At 40.6% G+C, this 17,907-nt stretch overlaps 1 long non-coding RNA gene across 1 annotated transcript; it reads left to right on the top strand.

Annotated features, from left to right (window-relative positions):
- Window positions 1-16,185: 16,185 nt before the first annotated feature.
- On the top strand, window positions 16,186-17,907 carry LOC118890407. The gene is made up of 3 exons (XR_005018736.1): window positions 16,186-16,313; window positions 16,845-16,922; window positions 17,878-17,907. It is a non-coding gene; the product is annotated as an uncharacterized LOC118890407 (long non-coding RNA).

The raw sequence follows: 17,907 nt of genomic DNA on the forward strand, positions 1-17,907 counted from the left end.
ATCCTTAAAATATTTTGATTTATAAATGCCTTGTTTATGCTGTGATGAAGTTTTCATAAGTTTAACATGGGATAAAAAATGCAAGTAACAGAATTATCAGATTGATGACAACACTTTTTTTGAGTACTTATTAGGAAACATCAATGTCGCTACAACACGAATTATGTCCGTAAGATGAGTGATTTTTTTTTTCAAACAGGTGAAACTATCCACTCAGATGAATTGTTTCCTTCAGAATAATAACTTTCATTCATTCCGCAAACATGTGTTAGCACCTCCTATGTCTCAGGCACTATTCCAGGTGCTAGGGGTGCAATGATAAAGCACAGTCTGTGCCTTCAAGGAATTTGCAGTTGGAGACAAAAGAGTTCCAAGCAACTTTGTGTCAGTTTAAGGAGTACAATGAGGTAGGCACTTGCCATAAAAAATGGGTGTGGGAGAAGGCTCCAGTGGTTGAGGTGAATATTGAGACAGGTCCTGAAAGGTTAGCCAGAGTCATTAGGCAGGGAAAACGGACAAGGAGGGTGGGTTAATGCTCCAGGCTGGGCAGGAGCCTGGAGGTAGGAGAGCATGTGGCATATTTAGGAGGCAATAGGTATTCAGTATGGCTGGATCTTGTCAGGCCACAAGGAGGGGAGTGACAGAGGTGACGCTGGGGAGGAAAGCAGTGTTCCCATCATGAAGAATCTTGGATGCCATTACAAGGATTTTGGACTTTACTGGGAATGCCTTGGTGAGCCAAGGAATGATGTTAAGAAGGAAGTGTTCCCACGGGTTACACACTTATTCGATAATGCTCCTTTGCTCAAAACTTTATAGAGCTCCTTTTAAATTGCTTTCAGCTCATTCTTTTGAATATGCTCAATGCTGAGAATGCTTTTGAGGGTGAATTGGATTTGGGGGCAGGATGTGGGGTGCGGGATGGGAAAGAAACCAGTGAGAGGAATTGTGCTCCGTCAACAAAGTTGATGACGAAGCAGGTTAATATTATTGGGGGGGGGGGTCAAAATTTTGCTCTGATTATAAAGCCATGAGGCTGAATCTTTGCTTCTGATTGCATTTCATGAAAAACACATTTGTACACTTTAGAATGTATTTATTGGATGGCCACTCATGTTTTTAACTGACTTGGCAGCAACAAAATCACCCAGATGCTTTGAAGGAATGTTATCTCCCAGCTTTGGAAATGGCACCCTGTGAAGCTTCCGGTCTGGGTCAGGGATCTGCAGTCAGAGCAGGGCTTCAGGGCAAACTCTCCTCACCATCATACTTTGCCACCATCTGTGCTGTGGTCCTATTTTAAATAATCTCAGACAACACCACTGGCATTTGTGTATGGGTTTCTCACCTTGCTATACTGTCTATCAGTGTTTAAAACATTTTTATACACATTTAGCTTCTCTAAAGTGTTGGGGACAAACACTTCCAGCTCAGTTCTATGATGTGTGCAGTCCGTATCACTGTAGTAAGATGTTTAAGGCCGATACTGAGCATCTTTCACATTCATCCTATTCACAAGCTTATGGCATATAGAGGAAAGTCAGCATTTTTTCTAAGGACAGCATATAGAGTATTTTTTCCAAGGAACAAAGCAGAGACTCACATTTGGGACCAATTTGAAATATTCCACTAAAGTCACCTTATAGCTATGAAATGCTTAACCCCAATGTTTACTTTTGATATCTAGTATGTTGATAGCTTTTTGTTTTTGTTTTTTTGCTGCATCACGTAGTTTGTGGGATCTTAGTTCCCCAACCAGGGATTGAACCCGGGGCCACGGCAGTGAAAGCACTGAGTCCTAACCACTGGACCACCAGGGAAGTCCTTGTAGATAGTGTTTCTAATTTGGGAGATCAAATATCTTCATAGTTTTTCTTCTTTAGCAGACATACTCTTATAACCCAATTTTCAAGAAGATTCTGCCATGAGGAAAAAAGATGCAACAGAATGAAATAACAAAAATAAGTAAGGGAATCAAGAAAAAAGAGTAGAAAAGATAGGATCAGGAGTGTATATATTTAGCACACAAAATATATACAGTGAAGACAGTACTTTCAGGGAGAAGGACACCCATTTGCCTTAAAGCTTTTTAATAGTCAAGAGGGAAAAGTCAACACCACTGGTCACAATTCCCAGGATCCAGATGATTTAGAAAAATCACATCACCATCAAAATCACCACCACCACCAGCAGCCAGTGCCTTTGGAGAAGCCTAGCAATTTGTGGTTGTGAGACCAAAGAAATTTATTATACTCTAAGTACAGCTCTTCAACTGTGAGGAAACCAAACAGGCTATAAAGTGCTTTATTGTGGGTTACCTAAATTGGTAATATTTTGTATTGAAACAGCTGGAGACAAAAACCAAAAAGGGACAAACCCAAGTGGAGTTAATAATGATTTAAATCATTTTATAAAGAAGGGGCAATCAAGGAAGTTCCTATTTAATCACTCCAGGTCCAAGCTACCTCTGCTAATGGACACCAGCGAAATGGCCAGCTTGTATCTGCCTCTCTTCACTTCACTCCGTTTCCCTAGCTGCAACGGAATCTGGGAAATGTAGTTTTTAGCTTTCCAGTCTCAGCTGTACAGGAAGACACAGTAGAAGGAGGTTAAAAGAGATACTGTGTAAATAAGTCCACAATATCTACCTCAGCAATTTTAATTCTTTGGATACGGATTAGTCTGAGAATAGGTATGGGATCCTCTTCTGGCTGATGAACGGTGCAACGGCTTCCCTTTCTTTTTTTTCTTTTTCTTTTTAAAATTTTATTGGATTACAGTTGATTTACAATGTTGTGTTAGTTTCAGGTATACAGCAAAGTGATTCAGTTATACATATACATGTATTCATTCTTTTTCAGATTCTTTTCTCATATAGGTTATCACAGAATATTGAGTAACGTTCCCTGTGCTATACAGTAGGTCCTTGTTGATTATCTCTCTTATATATAGTAGTGTGTGTATGTTAATCCCAGCTCCTGATTTATCCCTCCCCTCTGCGTTTCTGCTTTGGTAACCATAAGTTTGTTTTTGATACCTGTAAGTCTGTTTCTGTTTTGTAAACAAGTTCATTTGTATCACTTTTTAAAATTAGATTCCACATATGAGTGATATTATATGATATTTGTCTTTCTCTGTCTGACTTACTTCGCTTAGTATGACAATGTCTAGCTCCAAGGGGCTTCCCTTTCTGAATAAAATGACAAAACTTCTGAAGGAAATCATTCTCCACCCTTACCCTTCTTCCTGTCTGGAACACAGATGCAATGGCTGGCAATGTAGCAGCTATATGGAGAACATGAGGTAACAAGCATGAGAATGAAAGCCAATACACTAAGGATGATAGAAAAGAAAGGTAGAGCTGGGTCCTCAATGGCATTGTTGAGCTGTTGCACCAGACCTGGATTGCCTACCCTTGGACTACGTTTACGAGAGACAAGGAAAGCTCTCTTTGTCAAAGTTACCATAGTTGAGTTTTCTGTTGTTTACTGCTGAATGCATTCCTAATACAGAACTTATTACAGTATTTCAGGCAGAGACAAGAGTGGTAGGTGTGAAAGTGGAGAGAAGCAGTCAGACTCAGGATATATTTTGGAAGTAGAACCACCAGGACTTGATGATGGGTTGGCTGGAAACAGGGGGTAAGGGATGGAAGAAATCAAGGATGATTTCTAGATTTTTGTCTAGATATGACGGATGGAAATGTAAAATCTTGTTTTCATTCAGGACATGGGAAAATTCTCCCACCACTACAGAAATAGCTAAGGAAGATAAAAACATCTTTATGTTGCTCACTTGACACCTGTATTCCATTGAGCCTAAGGGAAAATTGGGTTAAACTCATGTTAAATAATGCTGAAAAGGGTTGGAAATTCCTAACATCTATTATGAATACTGTAGCTGGAACATACACATTTTCTCCAAAGCCTTCTCATCATCAAAGCTTTCTTTTCCATTGAGGTCCAGGTACACAAAACTAAACCCTGACATCAACCATTATGTTCTGGTTTTTATTGCTTGCAGGAATAGACTAGCATAATATCAATACCAATACTTCTAAAGAATATATTAATTTTTTGAATCAGTAGGATAATGTTCCACAGCTGGGTCAAATAAACATTCCAAACCAGAGCTTTTTTAAAAGAATGCATTCTTTAAAAACATCTACATCATTATATACATATATTTCAACATCAGGTGAAAAAAAGAAAGATGACTTTGTATGTTTTCTGCCAGTTACTTGCATCACGAAGGCTTTTCTTTTGCTGATGAGAGTATCCTAGGAATGCCAAACACATCGCCTGCTGCAACCAGTTGCTTCTAAGGAAGATGGATCACCCCCCACTCCTCCTAAGAGGGCAGATTTGAGGTACACGGATCGCATGACCCCTTCAACTCCCGTTTCAGCCCCAGCTGAAAGGACAGTAAATTCATAGGCGTGACACGGCACGACTAGGCTTGAAAGGGTGAACGGACCATTTAGATTCTCTCCCGTCAGGAATTTGAAATGAAAAACTTTAAGTGAATAAAGCAATCTGCCTGGGAAGGTGAAACTTAAAAGTTATGAGGTAGAGCGATGCCCTGAGAGCTGACCGGAGGGCCTGAGAGGGAAATTAAGACCCACGTTGCCGGTTTGAGACAAAAAAGCCAGGCCTCGGTCCCTGGAGGTGGAACATTCCTCCAGCCCTCCTCCTTCCCCTGCCCACCCTTTGGAAGCAGCAGGAGGAAAGCTGGCTGCAGCCCTGGCAAGACAATGCTCAGTACTGACACCAGAGACACCCAGGAAGTGAGCAAAGCCCTCCAGGTGACCCCAGAGCAGGGCTGCTTGCTGCATACCCTCCACCCACAGGCCCCATACCTCAGTGAGCTGAGGTAGCTTGAGTCAGGCTCTGTCTTTTGAAATAGCCCAACTAAACCCGAAACAGTAACAAACGTCTAATATCTCTTATAGTGTACTTAATAATTATTAACAAAAATTAATTATAATGATAGAATTATTGTTGTAAACAAATAATTACACCTTTGTGTTCTCTCCAGCCCCATGATCCCAGACAGCAAGCATTTGGGAGCATAGAATGCTTTTATACGAATGACCCTGGACAATATTTTAGCCAAGGTGAACCCAAACCCTACAGGAGGCATTTCATTCAAACTGGAACATTTCTGTGAAACAGAGGAGTGATGTCCAGGGAATATATCTGTGCAGGCTTACTCCACAGGCCTGGGCCAGGGGTTGTGTATGGTGGGAGGGAGCAGACGGGGACCTGCCTCACAGCCCTCAGGACAGCGTGGGATTGTGGCCCCCGTGGAGGACCACTTTGTATCAGTTTCCCCAAGGATAAGTGTTGTTTTTCACTGGACCGTGTCCTCGGGCCCACTCCCCATCTGCCTTCTTCTCTCCTCTTCCCTTCCCCCCAAATGTTGGTTTCATCAGCCCAAAGGCAGCCTTTTATAGTGTGAAAGTATTTGCTGACCACAGGAGGAAGCTCGAGAGAATAAGGTATTCGAGAGAATAAGGTGGAATGGCAAGAAATCCAGATTGAGATGTACATACTTAATACAGATTGATGAGTATTTCCACTTATACAGGACACTGTTTCCACCAGGTATCTGCCACCTGGGTCCTGGGGGAAATGGCCCAATACGCAGGAATCCTTGCTTCTCTCCCCGCACCCTTCTCTGCCTGCCAGGTACCCAGTTAGTCACAGACTGATTGACTCCTTATTTGCATTTTAAAGGAAAAGGCTGTAGTCCTTCCTCTCCCCAACAATTAATCTAAAACAGGTGATAAGGGAGCTGCTTTATTTAGCTTCTTGGAAGACAGCAATGCAGATCCTTCAGATTCTGCCATCTCTGTTTGACACTCTTTTTCTGATTCCTCCAGCTTCCTTTTAAACCAAATTTAACCAATTCAAATACCCCCATATATTGTACGTGTGCACAGCCAGTAAAGCAAACAAAGATAAAATTTTCTTATGCCTCTTTTGTCTGCCAAGCAAGAGACTCTGAATCATTCCTGACACATGCCAGCCTTCAGGAACCTCGTCCTACAGTGGCCATGGGAAGTTTCTCTCGCGAAGTGATGCTTAAGTGAGAACTTAGGGGTGAGAAGAAACCAACCCTGCTGGAACCAGCAAACTAGCAGGAGAAGCAGCATATGCAAAGGCCCTGAGTCAAGGCAAGAGCTTGACATATTTAAGGAATTAATACAAGACCAAATGAGCTGTAGCATATTGAGCAAATCGGAAATGGCAGGACTTGATCTTGGGGAAATACGTAGAGGACAGATTGTGTTGGGACTTGCAGGCCACAGTAACAGGTTTGTATTTTAGTCCAAGTATAAAGGAAGCCTTTGAGGAGTTTAGGCTGTAGTGTCATAATATGTTTTATGTTTCAAACATGTTGATACCGGTTATATAATGTTCAGAAATGAGCAAAACTAATTTATGGCAATAGAAGTCAGGATAGTGGTTACCTTTGAGAGGTAATGACTGGGAAGAATTATGAGGGGAGTTTTGGGGATACTGATAACATTCTATTTCTTGACTCAGGTGTTGGTTATCCAGGTCTGTTCAGGCTGTGAAAATTGGAGTTGAACACTTATGATTTGTGCATTTTTCTGTCAAAATTTTACTAAAAAAAGTATATATAAAGGATTACAATGTCTGGATGGAGAACATATTTCAGGGACAATGCAGAGGGGAGACCCCATAGGAAGTTATTACAGTAACACAGAGTGTATGGTGGCTTGAGCTGATATGGTGGCCTTCAGGATAGAGAAGAAGAGAAAGACAGGACACATTTTGGAGTGAAATTGATAGAACTTGATGATGAAGTGGATATAGGAATTTTAAGAAAAGAATGACTTCCAGGTCTCTGACTTGAGCAGTTAGGTAAAAGGTGATGCCATTCACTGAGAATGGGGAGGAGCAGATTTGTAGGCAAAAGGTCAAGGTTTTAGCTTTAGATATATTATGTGATTTTAGATACCCATGGAGCATCCAAATGGTGATATCAGGTAGGTTGTTAGGTAGATAAATTAGTGTTCAGAGAAGAGGTCTCTGATAGAGGTATAAATGCTGTAATTGTACAGATTACGATAGAGTTATAAGAATGTTTGGGATCATTTAGGGAAAGAGAGCAGAGACAGTAAAGGAGAGTCATCACTGAGAGTTAAGGTAAAGAAGGAAGAGCCAGCCAAGGAGACCAGTAAGGTGGGGAAAAGAGCCAGCAATCATCATGTCTATCTAAGAGGGTTGACTGGTGTTATGTGGTTGAAAAAGATGACAAAAAAAGGATCCACTGCATTTGACAGCATGGAAGGCTGTTGGTAACAGTGGTAAGAATCTCCATCACTTTACTAAGTATTCTAAGGCTTCTTTCCTCAGTAAAATGTCATAATAATTGTACCCACTTCTCAGAGCCTTTATGTGTAAAGCACTTCATACACTTATATAAGGTTTGGTTAAATGTGAGTTGTTATATGAGCTAAGAAAATATGCTTGCATTCTGTAAAATAAGTTTAATAATACTGTCATCATAAACTTACTATGAGGAATAATGAAATAACATGTTAGAAAAGTAGATTTTAAAAAAACAAAACTACAGGTAGGTTCGCAATCCCTATACTTGAGTTAATTATAACTAAGTACATCTGGGAATAAGATGACCAAAGCAACTCTTCAAGGATGTAAAAGACTCAGTAGTAGGGTTAGACCCTACCATCCATTTGTTTACATCAGAATCCTAGAGAGTGGTAATTGGGTGTCAGTAAAAACGGAAAGAGCTGTGTTGCAGAAAACGTGATAAATTAAAGCACCAACATTTATTTCATATTCTACAAGAACACTATCTGGCTTTGGCTCCCTATGGTTATGTTGCTGGTGTAGATGCTTCACAGATGTGCTGGGATTTGGCTAAAATTGTCACAGGGCAGAACAAAGCCAATGGCCCAGGATGAGGGGATCCAATACCAGGACAGACAGAGCCATGGTGTTGTCCACAGGCTTTCAGCATGAAGGCCAAGATGAGGCCAGGAACACAAGGCCTTGCTCAAGGCCTTCATATTCTCCATCTTCCATACCTGGTGGTCTAGTTCTAAGAAGACAAGTATCCAGTCACTGCTGGGGCTGGCCCCAGCACTGAGCCAATGTGGGTACTGGGGATAGTTCCTTTATTCCTTTTAACTGAAGATGGGCTAATTGGCCAGGTTTTCAGATAAACCTGGTGGAAGGTCATCTTTGGCAACCAACAAACAAAAAATACTACTCACTGATCTAGGTGATAGAAGAAATGGAAAGAAACCCTAGAACAACTCTGGGAGCACACAGTTACTCATTCCTGGACCATTGGACATCAGGCATAGCTGAGAGGGAAGCCCAGTCCACAGATGACAGGTCCCTCTTCTTCGTGAAGGGCAGGTGGTGGGGTGGTCAGGTTACCAGGACAAAGAGCACTGACTGCTTGCGCAGCCACTGTGTTCGTGTTACCCATTCGCTGGGATGGGTAGGCTGGGATCGGAGAAACAGATCAAGATCTTTTCAAAAACAAACACTAAGAAAGTAGGCTCAAAACACAGTTTACTTGTCAAGTCCAAGTTAGGAATATGGGAGTGAAAAATATTCAGCTTGCAATCACAAAATAGGAAACCAAAATCAAGTCAGGTTGGGGAGGAGACACTCACCGGCTATTCAAATTGGTCTCAGGAAGCAGATAACCAGCTAGGAAAAAAGTCTGGGGTCTGCAATGCCTGCATGTGTCTGAAAGTGTGTCTCCCTTCATCACCAGGGTACAAGCTAAACAATTCCCTCACGAATCAGCACATATCAGCTTCCAATACCAGCAACATGTCTCCAAGTCTCTTGAATTAATATTAAGAAAGGCTGCACCATTGAGAAATGGTTTCCAGTTGTTTAAACTTAAAGAAGAGTTAGTTTGTTGAAACACATCTTTAGGATCACAGATAAGTTATTGAATTTCAATAGTTTTTGGTGTTGGCTAATTCAGTGATTAGTTGACATTTGTTCAATATTTAAGAACAAGGGATATACATGAATTTCACTTTTATGTCATTAGCATTTTGACCAACAATTCATGTTTTATTTTAAATTAGGAAGCGAAACTTAATTACTGATGATTCGTTAATCTTCATTTGTTTGGAAATTGTCTGAAAACTGCAAAATATTGCTTTTAGGATAGAATCTGGAATGATTGGAACCAGTTTGTTAGAAAAAAAAAAAAAGCTGAGTCTGGTTTATGTATGAAATAACCAAACCATTACATGATTGTTTGGCTTTCTTAACAATTGCTTTTGAATTGTCATATGTTCTAATTTCTACACACTATGGAAATCGTCATTAATATAACCAATACAAAGAAAAAATCTAAAACTTACAAAAATGATTTGAGACTGTATTTTGTCATGATATATATGAATACAGCTCACAGTAAAGCTGAAATTTAGCAATCGTCTAGTTAATGTATGTGGACAGATAAATTATCTGGTTGTCAAATACATAACCCAACCAATATTTCACTTTCTATTTTATACACGTGACTTTAATGATCTGAGCATTTTACATTCAAGTCGTTTGCACCTGAAGTCTCTAATTAATTCATTTTTTTCCCCATTATACCTTACACTGATAACTTAATTGCTGAGATATAAGGAATGGTATAAAATGGATTCTAGATCGTTAATTGCTCATTTTAAATGGGTCTTTATCACGTCAGTTAGTTTTGACCAGGCAAAATTGTGCACAAAAAAGTTTGTCTCTGTTCCTCAACAATTTCCCATCCTTAGCCCTCTCTCTGCCCCTTCCACCTCCTCAAGTTCTCTGCATTCATATTAATTACTCAATGTCATGAAACTTTCTCTTCCTTCCACCAACATTAGCTCTGACACCTATTCAAAGGTATTTATTGTCATAAATTACTGATAACAGCTGAGAATGTGAGTTTTCTCAGTAGTACTTGAATTTTACCTACGTTCTAACATTTAAGCTAAAAATTTGAAGGCATCAATAAAGGGTAACGGAAGTATTTAGGGAGGATACACTCCTTGCAATTGCCCTTGAAATTGTACCAAGTAGCAAGTTGCCTACTCCACCTGTGACTAAGGCAGGCAGGAATTCTGCACAAGCCCCTTCTTCGCATAAAACTCTCCTTTGTTTTACATAACCAGAAACTGTTTATTTTAATCATTTATATATTTGTTTCTATTTTTCCTTCGTTCTTGTAAGGGAGAGCATGGCACAAGGTACACATAACTCTTTTATGCAAAATCACAATCTCTAGATGCCATTTCAAATGATTAATTTTATTTCACGGCGTTCATAAGAATAATACCTTACTTTAGGAGGTTTTTTTCACCAAGTTAGTTAGTTAAAAAAATAATTAGGTAATCACTAGTTCCTCAGTGGAAAATAAATTATGTAAGAGGCAAAATATCATTAGAAAAACAATTGGGTAGCCCCACTCTAAATTGTCTACAGTACAATGTACAGTATGCAAATGTTCATTCATTTGTTAATTTTAGAGGACAGCATTTCATTGGAATAATTGAAAACAGCTCATAGCCTGTTCTGTGAAGAAACAAAACATTGTTTGTGTTAGTGTCAAGTAAGTTAATTATGTTTTGTAATCTTCAAATGGAGCATATAATTGATTTATGAAATTCTGTTATCATTGCATTTATCATTGTTAGTAACCAAGAATTCTAGTAGTTTCTTATTATTCCCAATGTATGAAATCAGCTGGGTATTCTATATGTTTAAAAACAATTCTATTCAGAAGACTTGTACTAAAATAAAGTGAAAACTTTAAAACAATATATTAAAATGTGTTAAAACCACTGAAAAGATCACTGACTTTTATAAAATATTCCATTTATTGTAGTAATAATTTTTAATTCAGTAACACAACTCACAACTTTTCTGTATTATTTGTAGAATTTTTATTAATACCACTTAAGATCAATGGCTAACATGCAATTTTTATTTGTGACATGAAAACTATAGGATTTTAGCTGATCAACATTCTTTTACTCTGTTATTTTTAGGTCTTTATAATTATTTGAGAAATTTTCTGAGGCATTGAACCCATTGCCAAATATTTAGCTGAAAACAAAAATGTTTTCAAACAAATGTAGATTTTAAAAAAGCAGTAAGATTACCTCAATAACTCCCACCACCAGCCCTCCAACCACCACCAGCACTACACACACTTTTCTTAGGATATTCTGTATCATATACAGCCCTCCTAAAGCAAGACATATTAAATAAAAAGAACACTATTCCTAAATTTCCAGTTAATGTAAAGAATTATAACTTTTGAACTTCCTGTATTTCAATATTTATTTTCAACACATTCATTGCTCAGATGACCTTGGGCTTCAATAAATTCTGTATATTTGATAAATGAGTGCAAGTGTTTATCTTAATTTTAGGTTTAAAATTGTTAAAATCTTTTAACTATCTATTTCTCATAAAACAATTAAGAAACAATATCAGACTTTTAAAAGGGAAATTTTAAAATTTCATTTCATTATCTAAGTGTTTGATCATGCTTGGTATCCAGTAGACATAATCAGAAGAGTAGTTAATAAAGCAATGGACTGGGAAGGGATTGCTAGAGAATATAAACTGTATTACTTTTTAATATTTTAGTACAAAAATAAGGTCTTAGCAAACTTTTTAATATTCTACTACAAAAATAAGGTCTTAGCAAATAACTTACTTTATGTTTTTAATTGAATGTTCTTAAAATGACAGTAGAATTATAGTAAAATGAGGTTATTTGCTTTGCTGCTTCCTGTGATTGTACATACCTTATTTTAGGCATTTACATTTTCAACCTATTAGAATGAAATACTTGAAAGTATTCCATGTGCTAACATATAACAATTCTAGCACTAAAAAATGTACCTCAAAATGTAAAAATTGCAGATATTTGAAACTTGAGGTATTCATAAAACAAATAAGGAACATTTAAAATACACTTATTTCAGTGGGTTGAAGCACTTATGATGTAACACAGCAGGCAATTCTAAGCATAGAGAAGTGCCTTAAAAGTCTTCAATAAATTACCAATATTAAGATTTTAAAAGACAAAGAGATCAATAGGTAATGTTAAAAATAATAATGTAGTTTTGTAAAAATTGTATAAGTTGACTACCATATATTGGACATTTCTGATTTAGTTTTTTGCATTCCTAAGAACTATCTTGCCAAAAATTTGCTCTGAAGGTAATTAACTATCTTTCTAAATGGATTTTGAATCAAACATAAGAGTTCTACTTAAAATTTGCCTCTTCTTTTAATTCTAAGACAGTGATTGTATGCCTTCTTTTACAGGGTAAATCTATCAAACAGATGCTTTTCTTTTTGAATTGCATACTGCTTTGCACTATTTAACACATGAAATGCTGGAAGTAGGGTACCTTAACACAGTGATCTTTATTCTACACTGAAAATTAATCAGTTCATGGACTTAGGAAAAGAAGCCCAAGCTTCTCTTAAGAGTTTAATAAATGCTGTGCAATGTTAAAAAAAAAAAAAAAAAAGTAGGCCTTAATACCTAATCAGTTGCATTCAGTGGCTAGATTTAAGAGTCGATAGAGTACCTACCAAACAACAACTTCCAACTTTTATTTCTGAAGAAAGTGATCCTTGAGAGATGAGAAAGTTACTTATTTTAAGTTTTATTTGCCCTTGTATTTGTCTGTCACAAAATATCCTTTTCTAAATGGCTTTTGAGTTTGCACTTAAAAAGAGAAAAATTATGATTAAATTAAAAGAAACATGGTGCATTATATGTAAGCTTTCCCACAAAAGAGGGAGGCACAAAAGACTTGAGTAAATCCAAGAAATATAATATAAGCATGAGACTTATGGACAATGCTCAATTTAAATTTCATATATTGTCAAATGGCAAATGTCTATACCAGACTGTGAATACTTTAATTTTTAAAATCTCCTGCGGTCCTTTTTATCTGTTTCAGAACCGAAGCTGCAGTGTTATTTGTGAACTAGGCCTTACAGCTTGTTAATATTCTTTACTTCTTAATTTTGTGGAATATTCTAAAACCATCATAGATAGCCCTCTGAATTTGAATTTTTGACTTTAGCATCGATCTCCTTGTGTTTCAAAATCACAGAAAACAAGGAGAAGATCACCATAACTAAAGATGTCAAGATTAAAGTTTGAGGTTAGCCATCGAGCTTTCTCTTTGGGAAAAGAGTTTAACCCTGAAGTAATTCGAAATCTGCATTTTAATGCAACTTTTCTAACTGAAGAATACAAGAAACTGGGTGGTTCCCCCCCTCCCCCGTTTGGGAAAGACATGTTTTCCTTGTGGAAATCTGTAATCTGAAGAACTATTTATATAAAGGATCAACTGTTGGAAATAACCTAAATGTTACTTCAAAATTTAAAGGCCGATTAATGTAGTAGTGGCGATAAAAGAGCCGAGTTACGAGGTCCAAGGCAGAGCGGCAGGTGGGCCTGCGCGTGCGTGGTTGGCGGAGCGAGTGGATTCCAGGACCCCGCCGCCCGCACGGGAAGATTTTCGAAGGCGCCAAGTTTGGGTGGCGCGTCTGATTTACTGCGGGGTCTGAGTTATCCGAGCACTCCAGGGACCAGTGGCACGCACAGTGCTGTGTTGTTAGAGTTGACCACGAAAGGAGGACGCAGTGAGCCGGGGCGTACAGGAGTGAAGACGTTTCTTTTCTAGGTGCAAATCCAAGGAAGCGCTGACCGAAACGCCCCGGGACACTGCGGTGATCCCAAGTCCACACCTTTACGGGCTCCGCTGCACCGGCCTTTAGAAGCCCTGGCTTCCAGCCTCAAGCCACCACATCCCTGCACTGGGAAAGAAGGAGGGCCCGGGAAGCAGGAGGCGGCGGTGCTGGCTCGCCGCGCAGCGCGGCGCGGAACCCGACGGCGGGTCTGGTCGCTGTGCCTCCTTGGCCGCGGCCGCCCTTGCACGGGTCCGCGCGGGGAGCTGGGCCGAGACCGGCCGCAGCCCCCGACGCACGGCCTCCCTGCCCGGCGTCTCCCCCCGACTCGTCCCTAGAGGCTCGGGGGCGGCGAGTGCCGCGGACCTAGCGGTGGGGTGCGGGCGCCGGGGAGCCGGGGGCTCCTCTAGCGCCGGCGAGGACGTCACTTTGAGCGAAAGACAATGTCAAGTGCAAGTGAAGAAAAAAAGGAGAGGAGTACGAAGTAAATGTACCCAGGGCGCGTTGGACACTCTTACAATGGACACTCAGTCGACGGAAACCATCAGTTGAGGGTCGGGGGTGAGAAAATCTGATTTTCTGTTTCCTGAACCGCCTCCCATTGCTCCAGAATTTAACCCCGAAGGAGCTTCGAGACACCGCCCGCACCGTAAATCCCTGGGACTCGCACCCCGCAGACCGGCGTCCCGTGCCGCCTCCCAGACGGGCGCCCCGAGGCTGGCGCTGGCCCGTCTTTCCCTCCGGACCCGCCTGAGGTTCCTGGCCGAGCCCGACCTTGCCTGTTCTTCCGCCTGCGCCCGGGAGAGGCCTGGAGGCCTGGGCCCGGCGCCGCTTCGGGCAGCAGGGCTCCGGGTTGGCCGGGGACGCAGCCCGGGCGCGAGCGCGCGAACGAGGCCGCGCCACCCCCGCCGCCGGGCGCAGGTGGAGGTGCTCTGTGGGCCGCTTACCCCGGGGCCGAAGGCGGGCCGGGCCCCCAGTTACCCGGGAAAGGTCTATTTTCGGGCCCCCCTCCCCCGCCCAGCGTGCGCCCTCCCCTCCTCCCCTCCGGTACAGTTTGTCTTTTTCGGTTTCTTTCCTCGACGCTTCTCGGTTCCTCCATCCCTTTGCGGCACGCGCCCACCACCAACCCCGCGGGCGAACTGGAGGGCTCTGCGTGCCCCGGGGCCGCCTCCCCTACGGGCCGGGGACCGAGGGGGAGGCCGCCTTGCCGCCGGGAGCAGCGCGGGCGGGAGATGCGCGGAACGTCCAGGACGGGGAGGGGGCCGCGCCAGCGCCCGGGCCCTCCGTCCCTCCCCATCTGTCGGACCAAAGCTGCTGAAGCTGCAGAATTGCGCTGGCGCCCGTCCACCGGCTGCAAACAAAACCAAACAAAACGCGGCGAAAGGAAAAGCGAAATGGCGCTGCTGAAAATGGAGCCTCGGCCTCTAGGACGTCTTTCTTTCCTCCTCTGTCTCTTACTTCGTCTACTTTGTGTTTCTAGTCCTTCAACGCCCCCCTCCTCGGCTCTCCTCCCCGTAATCTCTACCCCATCGTCCTTTTGCTTTTCTGATTAACAATCTCCTTCCCCCGCTTTTCCTTCTTTTCTTTCCCCTCTCGGTTCCTCCTTCTCCATTTTGTGTCACAGGCGCTTCTCTTCTCAGTTCCCTTTCTGGGCTCGCGCTCCCCCGCCCGTCTCACTTGGGTGTTTTCTGCGTTTCGGGGAGCGGGGGTGGTAGGGACGGTGAGGCTAGGTAGCCAGTGGGTTCGGTAGAGACAGGTTTTATTTAGAACCCAAACAGCTCCTTTAATTAGTCGTGCGCTCGCCCTGCGCCCTCGTCCCCCGCGGCTCTGCGCCCGGACTCGCGCGGCGCCGTCCCACCAGCCGGGCGTCACCGCCCAGGAGGAGGCTCAGGGCTTACGCAGAAGTGAATACCTTTTTATATATTTTAAGCTTAGATTATCGTTTTTGCAGTGTTCGTGAGCATGGCATACTTTGGATAGGTGGATTTCATTTTCCCAAGGGACTTCCAAAGACCATTTTAAGAGAAGCGTGCAGAGAAGACAGCAATATTAATCATTTTTTCTTGCTTTCTTTTGAGCAGAGGGAACCCCAAGCACTAAGATACTTATGTTTTTAAGGCCAAACTTTTTTGAAAATGACTTTTTCTTTTACACTCATAGTTGACTTTGATCCTTTAAAAAAAGAGGGTGAACTCTTTCAAAAGAGACCGATGCTTTTGAATACATAACACTCCCCAATTGTGGTTCTCGGATAGTTTCTCTAGACGCATTATGATTTTGAGGTTCAAGGTCTCTAAGCGCTCTTCAGTGAAACAGTGGGAAATATGTTGCTACGTTAAAGGTAAAGCAGAAGGTGATATTTCCTGGTTGTGCTCAATCTTAGTAGTAGAGAGTGTCGGGTTTGTTTTTGCTTTTTTTGGGGGGGGTAAGGGGGGGGGGTTGGGCAGAATTTGCCTTGGTTCTGTTAAAGAACCAACTGATAGAAGCTATTTCAAGTGAAGAGCTTCGGTCAATACAAATCTGAAAGCAGTGACATCATTTTCTGACCTGAGTGCGTCTTCTAGTCATGGAAGAAAGGTTAGTCTCCGTACAATATTTGAAAATAAAATGATTTTGCTTCCCAGTATATTTATTACCAACTACATTTCACTTTATTCCCAAATCTTCTGGCCAGTTTCACCTCTGGTGGTCTGGCAGAACCATACCCTCCAGAAAAAAATACAAGTGCTCCTCCCTTATGTGATTCTAATGCTCTTGGAATTATTTGAAAGGATTTCAAAATTTTACAAGGAGAATCTTTTTAAAAATGTCTCAGGGTAGTATTCTTTGAAAGAATCTTAGAATGGTTCTTTTTAAAAATTACCTTCCTTGGTTTTCATTTATTGCTTTGGTTAAAGTTAGGCTATGTTCATATCTTACTTTCAAACTATTTCTTTATGAAAGAAAGGAGAAAGGAAGTAGGTCTTGGCAAGAACTAAACCAATGGAGCTAGGCCTTATTAAGAGCCTAAATCTGTGAATTGCTATCCTCATGATATGTTTATCAAATTGAGTTTTGCATGTGTTTTTCTCTGACTCAAATAGTTGACTTTATGTCTTTTAAAAATAGGTTTTAATCCAGGCTCCTGCTTCTTTGTTATGCTTTTCTCCTGGTAGATGAACAAATAAAATGAGTCTCACTGGAAGGGTAGGTAGATTTTTTTTTTCCAGACAAGATTTCTAAAAATAGGCAAAGTTAGAAAGTTATTATTACCCTTCATTTTAATTGGAATGATTCAGTACTTAATACCAAGTTAATCCTATTGTTGTTATTTCCTGCTCAAAGGAGATAAATTAAGGCACAACTCAGTTTATTTTAGATGGACAACTTTGTATATAAGCAAGTGGGGCTAGAAAAAAGTATCATATATTTAGATATCTAGATATATAGTACTAGTAATGTTCAAAGCCCATTGAGGCAGTGTATTGGGGAGGAGGGTATAAATCAGACATGGTATCTGATGTTGAAGAGTTTACAGTCTATAAGGAGGGATTAATTCCTTTATTTTTTCTCATTTAAAAACATTCATATGGACAAAAATAAAATTAGATCCCTACCTTACTCTACACACAAATTAAATTTCAGATAGACTACAAACCTAAATAAGAAAAACAAAACTTTAAAAATATTAGAAGGAAATACAGGAGAATATCTTTATGACCTTGGTGTAGAGAAGGATTTCTTAAAACATTAAAATGCACAATCCATAGAGGAAAGGATAAATTGAATTATGTTAAAATAAATCATATATATATGACAAAAGACATCATAAAAGGACAAATGGAGACAGTATTTCTAAGACATGTACTTGACAAAGGATTAATATTCAGAATGTGTAAATAGCATATAAAGAATTTAATAATTTACATATGAATAATTACATAAGTAAAGGATATGGGTGAGGATATACACATGTGAAGTAAAAGTATAGTGCTATTACCAGGAAGGATATATATCGACTTCAAAAAAAGTGATTTCCTTTTGGAGAAAAGGAAGGAGGGGAATAGGAAGGAATCCAAAGGGGTTGTCAATTCTTTATAAAAAGATCAGAGCCACCTATGGCAAGATGTTAACATTTTTGTTGTTTGTACTTTATCATAAGATTATTATAATTGGACTTCCCTGGTGGCGC

This window comes from Balaenoptera musculus, chromosome 2, assembly GCF_009873245.2.
Source record: "Balaenoptera musculus isolate JJ_BM4_2016_0621 chromosome 2, mBalMus1.pri.v3, whole genome shotgun sequence".
In the NCBI taxonomy this organism is placed as follows: Eukaryota; Metazoa; Chordata; class Mammalia; order Artiodactyla; family Balaenopteridae; genus Balaenoptera; species Balaenoptera musculus.